Source organism: Glycine max, chromosome 1, assembly GCF_000004515.6.
Source record: "Glycine max cultivar Williams 82 chromosome 1, Glycine_max_v4.0, whole genome shotgun sequence".
Taxonomy (NCBI): Eukaryota; Viridiplantae; Streptophyta; class Magnoliopsida; order Fabales; family Fabaceae; genus Glycine; species Glycine max.
The window spans coordinates 34,505,492-34,513,779 of NC_016088.4; positions in this window are offsets into that span (position 1 = coordinate 34,505,492).

Genomic DNA, 8,288 nt, shown 5'->3' on the forward strand with positions numbered 1-8,288 from the left:
TCATCTCATCTCAATGACATATTAACAACAACAACCTCATTCATATCAACATCATCACATATCAATTTAAAGTCATCAATAGCAACATCAACAGTAAGTCACATTCCGCATGTACATATATCTTTAATGCCTGAGATTCACACTCCCCAAGTCTTCAACCAACACAAGTCAAAAAAGGACAATAATTTTATTCATCAGCTGTATATATATATATATATATATATATATCACATCCCATTCGTCGAAAATATGTTTTTTCTTGAAAAAAATTCAGCATGCAACAGGGACAGACATATACTCTCATAGCTAGGTTCCCTGACCCTAACCATCGTGTAGAAACAGTAAATTTTTAATAAACTTGTCGCAACGTGCCCTTTTGCGGGCGAGCAAAGGCGAGACTCACGGGTGCGCTTTCCAAAGGAGGAAAGATGCGCGGAGTCGCCACCAACGTTTATTTGTGGAAAACGTCGGAAAAACCGAAGGAAACCGGTCAAAATAAAAATTCTAAGTTCGGGAGTTGTATTTACGCTTGAGGAAGGTATTAGCACCTCTCACGTTTGTCTCAAAGGACAACAACCTATTTTTTAGATTTGTGGAAATTGTGTTACCTTAACTTTTATTTCTTTTTATTTTTTGAGGTCGACAAAAGCGGGGCTTTTGCTCCTACGTACCCTCCTTTGGAGAGGAAATCAGACCTACGTAGTTCTTTCTTAAGCGTGAATCAAGCGATTCTTTTTACTTGAAAGGTGATCATTTTAAGGCGTTGGACCTTAAAAATGATCCATTTTACTTGGTAAGAAACTGAAATGATAAACTTTCAAAACCCTATTTTTGTGGACGAGCTTGACTAGGCGAGTTGATTTTTAGCCTTAGTTTCACTTTAGTTATTAGTCAATTCAATTAAGAATGAGAAATCCCAAAGAGAAAACGTCCGATTGATTTTTCGCTTTATTTTACTAAAAGGCATTTTTTTATTATTATTATATTATTATTTTACCTCTTTTTTTATTTCCAACGTGGTTACGGCACGACCGAACGGTCGGAATTCATTTTAACCGAAATTAACGGATGATACAATTCAAACGATCGGTGGAAATTTATTTTATTTTTAGATTAGGCGAGAAATGACTTAAATAAATGGCTTAAGCACGTCAAAAGGGGGTATAAAAAACGAATGAAAACGAGAATAAAAATACATGAAACAAAATGTGGACCACCACGGGTACATAGAATGAATTGAAAAACTCAGTTTGAAGTACTTACCCGTTGAAGACTGAAGAAAACGAAGAACGAACGATGAATATTTGAAGAACGATCGAGAATCTTCGCGTAATTACTCACGGAAACGTTACGGAAGCGCCTCGGCTTGGATTTTCTTCACGGAAACAATTTTCCTCAGCAAATTTAAGAGAATACGAAATGCCATGAAGGCTGAACCCTTTTCTTCTTCACTCCTCCCCCTATTTATAGCAAAATAGGGGAGGAGCTTGCCACCCAGCTCGCCCAGGCGAGCAAGGTTGCTTCCTCCAAAAGCAATAGCCTTCTGGAGGAAGGATCTGGAAGGCCCAAGTGGGCCAGATTGCTATTTGTACCCCCTTTTTTACTAAATGCACCCCCTTCTATTTTTTTTGGTAATTCTTTTTTCGTAACGTTACGAAACTTTATGAATTTCGTAACGATACTTATTTTCCTTCCGCAAGGTTACGAATCCTTACGGAATATATATTTACTCTTTTTTAGCTTTCGAAGAAGTTACGGAAACTCACGGATTACGCAAAAACACCTCTTTTCGATTTCCGCCACATTACGGAATTTCACAAATCGCGTCAGCCTGCTTCCTTTTGATTTCTGACACGTCTCGGGACTTCATTTTTTGTGCAACAAAGGACGCCAAGTAATCTCAAAGCGGCTAACCAAAGGTTGCATGTCATCAAGTAATAATCCCCGGACGAAATTAGGGTATGACAGTTGTCCTTCTTTACTTACCTTTTATCGGAGATAAGAGGAAAGCAAAGATAAGACACTGATTTCGTCCGTCTGACCCTTTCCATGATTAATCCATGACGACTCTCGTCTCTACTCCTTTTTTTTTCTGCACAACACAATACAAACAACAACAAGAACAACAAATCTAATATACATATACACATATACACATGTTTGGCGAAGGAACCGATCCGGAAAATAGCAGAAGAACATATTTCCCAGTCACCAGAGGCTTCGCGCTGGATAATGGAGGACACATGAACATCCCTAGGCAATAACATTCATGGGGCTCTGAAAAAGGGGGGGAGAATGGAGGATTGCCTTGAGGGTCCGCACTTAGGCAATTATGAAACACAGCTCCAAACTCGAAGGTGCAGGACACATGAACGAAAACGCAATTCATGGGGTTCCGAAAAAGGGTTGAGAATGGAGAATTGCACTAAGCAATCACTACGCATGGCTCCAAACTCGAAGGTGGAGGACACATGAATGAAAACGAAATTCATGGGGCTCCGAAAAAGGGTTGAGAATGGAGAATTGCACTAAGCAATCACTACGCATGGCTTCAAACTCGAAGGTGGAGGACACATGAACGAAAACGCAATTCATGGGGCTCCGAAAAAGGGTTGAGAATGGAGAATTGCACTAAGCAATCACTATGCATGGCTCCAAACTCGAAGGTGGAGGACGCATGAACGAAAACGCAATTCATGGGGCTCCGAAAAAGGGTCGAGAATGGAGAATTGCACTAAGCAATCACTACGCATGGCTCCAAACTCGAAGGTGGAGGACATATGAACGAAAACTCAATTCATGGGGCTCCGAAAAAGGGTTGAGAATGGAGAATTGCACTAAGCAATCACTACCATGGCTCCAAACTCGAAGGTGGAGGACACATGAACGAAAACGCGATTCATGGGGCTTTGAAAAAGATTGGTCGACAGGACTGAACGATCCACCGGGTCTTTCCACCTACAAAAGCAAACATGCTTTTTGCAAAGAAAAATAAATCATTCGCGAGAGCACCATATCTTAGAGAAACAATATACTTGTGCCAAGGGTAATCTTCCTTGTAACCGAGAATGAAGGGCAGGATGTCAACTTTTAGCTTTTAAATGAACATGCAGGGGAAACATCGGGCTAAGCTGAAAATAAATCACTCATAGTGTATAAAACTCACACAGGCAAGTGTTTTATCCTATTCCCAAACCATAACTGCACCATGACTTTATTTTGCACACGACTTCCTATCGAATCAAAGATCAAACGTACGATCACGGACCAATAGGATTTTCTCGAGGGTAGTGTTTTTGGAGAGGAAGTTGGGTGTTTCGGTCTTTTCCTCTTTGTTCATGTGGGATGGGATACTGCCAGTCGAGAATGATTTTGAGTGGCAATCTGGCTTGAAGAATTTTTGTCCTCTTTCTTTCATTGATCGAGAATTGCTTCTTTTCCCTTTTCACTTCTTTTTGATCTTTGATCGGGAATCCTTCTTTCCTTTCTTCTGTTCTTTTCTTTATTTTCATCTCTTTTTTCCTTTTTTCTTTCTTTCCATTTCTTCCTTTTCTTTCTTTTCACTTTTCCTTCCCCATCCCTTTCTTTGGGAAATCGGGTTTTAGCATTCTATTCGCTCTCCCTTGAGGAGATTCCGCTGTCCTTTGCTTCGGGGGAAAGGATGAGGATTCCTTTTTTATAGGCCAAGGTTCAAAGAGGTCTAAGGTTGTGTCTCAATGGGATCTTTTATCGTGGGAACCCCAATCTTGATATCTGGGGCGAGACAAATTTGGGTGTCAAGGCGTCGATTTCGGGCCGAACTTCCATATTATTCCATAAGGCACGCGTGACAATGATGATTTGAAAACAACGTGCAAAATTAGTCATGGCTACAGCCAGGTGGGCACTCAAGCATCCTGTTTATGGCATTGTGATACTACGGTTGGGAATTTACACAGATAGACCCAACGTTTCCAAGTTATGTTCTTTCATCAGTTCAATGAATTCATACATCCTTATCTCGGTTCATTCCGGAAAATAAACTCTTAGCATCAGTCCCTTGTTTCTTAACTATAACATGTCGACCTTTGCGGTCTTTCTTTCTTTTTCCTTTTTGTTTCATTTTTATATATTCACAAAATTATACACCTATGGTCCTTTATGAGGAAAACCTTTCTTTGTACATCTATATTTTCATACATGACAAACTTTTTCTGTACACGCATTGGAACTCTCTCTCTTTACGTCACACGGTCAAACCCTATTTACATTCAAAGATCTTTTTTGTTTTTCTCCAACACACACCTATGGTTTATACAAAAGTTTCTTTATATACACTCGTTGTTCACACACACAAGAATTTCTCTACACGTATTTTTTATACACAAAAAAAACCTTTTATACACACCTTCTTTTTACACATATGTATAAATAAAAACCTTTTTCTTTTCTTTATGAACATGACTTTTATTCACAACGCTTCTTTCTTTTTATTAGGATTTTTGGTTCATTTTACTTTTAGGACAACGTTCCTAAATGAAAAATTCTACGCGATTCTGGAATTTCAACAGACACTATTGACAACAACGAAATAAATACTAACATAACAATTCAAATGACATGTATGCACAAAACAAAAGTCAATCAAAACGAAACAAACGTTAGTCCCTTAGTCAAACAAAAATAAGGTGATATATATCAAAAAATGGAAACAAAAGAAATATGGACCAAGGGATCTCCCAATCATGTGGCCCCGCTTCCTCCTAAGAAATCAAGTAAATCGGCCATCTCCTCATCCTCGCGGGCCTCATCTGCCTCGTCGGGAGCCTCTGCTGGTGCCTCTGCAGGTGCCTCTCCTGCCCGGGCCTCAGGCCATGCAACCTCTGCCCTGAAGTGGTCCGGAGTAGGGCACGGAAAAGAAGTAAAGCCCTGGCTCTGCAGGCTGAGGCTTATCTGATAAAGACAATCATGGGTCTGTACATGTGCCCGGTGGTTGGCCGCCTGCTGGCGAACCAAATGCCGCAAATACTGCTCCGTATCAAACGATCCGGCTGGACCGGCCTGATGAGGTGGCGGCGCGTCTGCGGCCTGCGGAGCATCCGCCTGGGCCTGTCTCTGCGTGCAATACTTCTCAATAAAAGCTCGGGTGATGGGCGGCTGAATTACCTTGCTAGGTGCGACAGGGACTCTGAACGACTGGCAGAGTCCTGTGATCAAGGAGGGAAATCCCAGGGCCCTGTTGGACTTATCCGGGTCCAGAGGGTGCCTGGTAGACGCCATACCTGCAAATATATAGATGGCATTAGCGATTAACTGAGCCACGTGAATGCTCATCTGCGTCAGGATGGCGTACACCAGCTGACACTTCAGCAGGGGGAGGTCAGAATTATGGTCGCTGGGCTGGATGTTGCTGAGCAGCAAAGTCATCCAGATCTGAGTCAGGGTGGTCATGTTGGTGCGCATGATCCGCACCCGTCTCCCGGCAGCAGTCCGGGCAAAATCCTGCCCCGGTATACATAGCAACTGGGCGATGGCCTCCTCATCGAACCCATCTGACCGGTTCCTCCTCTGGCCATACTCGCACTCCTGACCCTCTTCCAGCACTAAAGGATATCCCAGGAGCTGGCCGATAGCATCTGCATCAAACGGGATCCACTAACCCCTCACCCAAGACCTCATATCTCGCACGCCCTCCTCTATAGGCCAAGCATTGGCATAAAATTCGAGGACTATGTCTGGATCGAACTTGGCCATGGGGGTAACCAGTGATGCCCACCGCCGACGAGCTATCTCCTCCTGGAAATCGGTATACTCATCGTGCCTGAGCTGGACGCGTTGCTCCCGGAGAAATGACCATCCCTTGATGGCCTCGAAGCGCTGCTGGTGTTCAACGCTCCTAAAGCGGTGACTGTCATACTCGGGAGCGGAACTAGTTCCTTCGGCCGCTTTATCCTTCCTGAATCTCTTTGAGGCAAGTTTCCTCGGGGCCATTTCCTGCGAGAACAAACATTTGGAAGTTAGTTTTACAAGATAATGCTTATCTTAACGCAAAAATGTCGTGCTAACCCCCCTGATTTAGACCAAACTCATGTAACCCATTTATGCACACGCGCATGTGTAGAAAATATCCTATTACTCATGTCAACATACAAGAGCATCAAACATATTCTAATTGCCATACACCTATATACATTATGAAAAAAGAAAACACACTTTCATGCTCAAAGTGTTGCATCAAACTTTACACCTAATTTATATCCTAAACATTTGCTATCACAAACTACTTACATACATTTGAAGTACACCATACAAATTTTTATTGTTTCACTCATATTTATTTATATGCATATTGGAAAGCTAATTACATCCTGCACATATTTGCATTCAAAAAGGCATTCCACACTATCATACATTCATTTAGGAAGACAATCATTCACACTTTGCTAGGAATTTCATGCTCCTTATATTTACCTATGTATACACACTATTGCAAGGTGTTTTCCACACTACCTCTATGTAAAGTATCAAACATGGGGCAGCCAAAATTCGAGCAAAAACTCTCACAAGCAAATCCTAATTTTCATGTTTTTTCTAATTCTAAAACCAAATTTTGGATTCCTAGCCATAAGCATGTTTCCTTGCATTGAAGCTACAAGTTTGGGTTCCTAAGCTTGGAATTGCATTTGGGCACCTATTTTGAATCTCCTATGCTGTACCAACATATAAGAAACAGTCCCACTCTCCCAATTTTACAAAATCATATTCATACATCATTGGGGCATTTCACCGAGCACTTGGTGAGCGCATGTTTGGACATAAATTGCAAGAGGATGAGGACAATGTGGCATGCCCCATTGCTTCAGAATACAGCATAGGCCTAAGGCCTTCTCATTCAAATCCTCAACTCAAGAAAACAAGCATAAAAACAAACCAAAACTGCCCCACAAATATAAGCACATTCTCACAATTTGGAGCACCAAAAGATGAAGAAAATATACCAATGGGAAGCTAAAAACATCAAGGATTGAATACTTACTTGTTGGAGTGAATAATAACACCAAAAATGAAAGCAAAAGGCAACCGAAAGTGGCTTGAGGAAGAACCGCAAGCCTTCGTGTTCTTTCTTTTGAATGAGGGGGGGGGGGGGGGAAGTTTTTGGATGCCAAAACATTCCCCTCCCTCGTTTTTATAATTTGGGTGCAGGGGTTGCTCGCCCAGGCGAGCTAACCTGCCATTTTTTTTTTTTAGGGGAACATTGACTATGTCTCCTCCTCCCTTACGGGTTAGCGTTTGCCTACTTGAACCTACTTAAATTAGAATTAGGTGTCGATTACTTATTTAAAACAAACAATAGTAAAAGAAACTGCGAATGCAAAGGATACTGGGCTACCTTGCAGCGATGTTCTCTGCTTGTTTAGCGCCGGGAAGGGGCAACGATCGGTCGGTCGTGACCCTATCCCCACTTGCATCCGTCCCTATGTACCTGCAAGTAGGAAACAAAATCCGTGGCCAATCGTGTCCGGTCATCGTCTTACCTTGGTTGATTTCCGCAGTCAACTTGTCTTGACTTCTAGCCGTGACCTAAGAAGGCCCTGCCCCTGTTACCACAAAATATGCATGTGTATGTGCATGTATGAATGTTCCTAATACGATGACTTTCTTTTAGTGAGGGCTGGTTAGATTCGATTTTAAATAAGCGTTTGGGGCACCCCATACACCGAGCGAAGATGGCTTAAGTTATAACAAATCTAAAACACAAGGTTTGAAAACAAAGGGAGGACTGAAACCTCGCCCATCTTTAAAGAAACGAGACAAATACAGTGAATGGGAATCCCTAGAGGAAACCAAAAAGAACGAGAACAACTCAGAAATAAAAAAACATGCAACGGTCCTCTCGATTGCCCCAGACTTCAAGCGTAATATCGTTTAACTACATCGGAGTTCACGGGCGAGGGCAGCTCCTCGTCATCCATGTTGGTGAGTATCAGAGCACCCCCAGAAAAAGCTCTTTTCACCACGAAAGGTCCTTCATAATTCGGGGCCCACTTGCCTCGACTATCCTTAACAGCGTGGGACATCTTTTTCAGCACGAGGTCCCCCTCGTTGAACTTGTGCGGACGTACCTTCTTGTCGAATGCGTTCTTTACTCTTCATTGATACAGACGCCCATGGCTCATGGCTGTCAAACGCTTACCTTCAATGAGGTTGAGTTGGTCATAGCGTGCTTGAGCCCATTCCGACTCTTCTAGGCCGGATTCTGCTATTATCCTCTAAGAAGGAACTTCCACCTCAAACGGGAGTACTGCTTC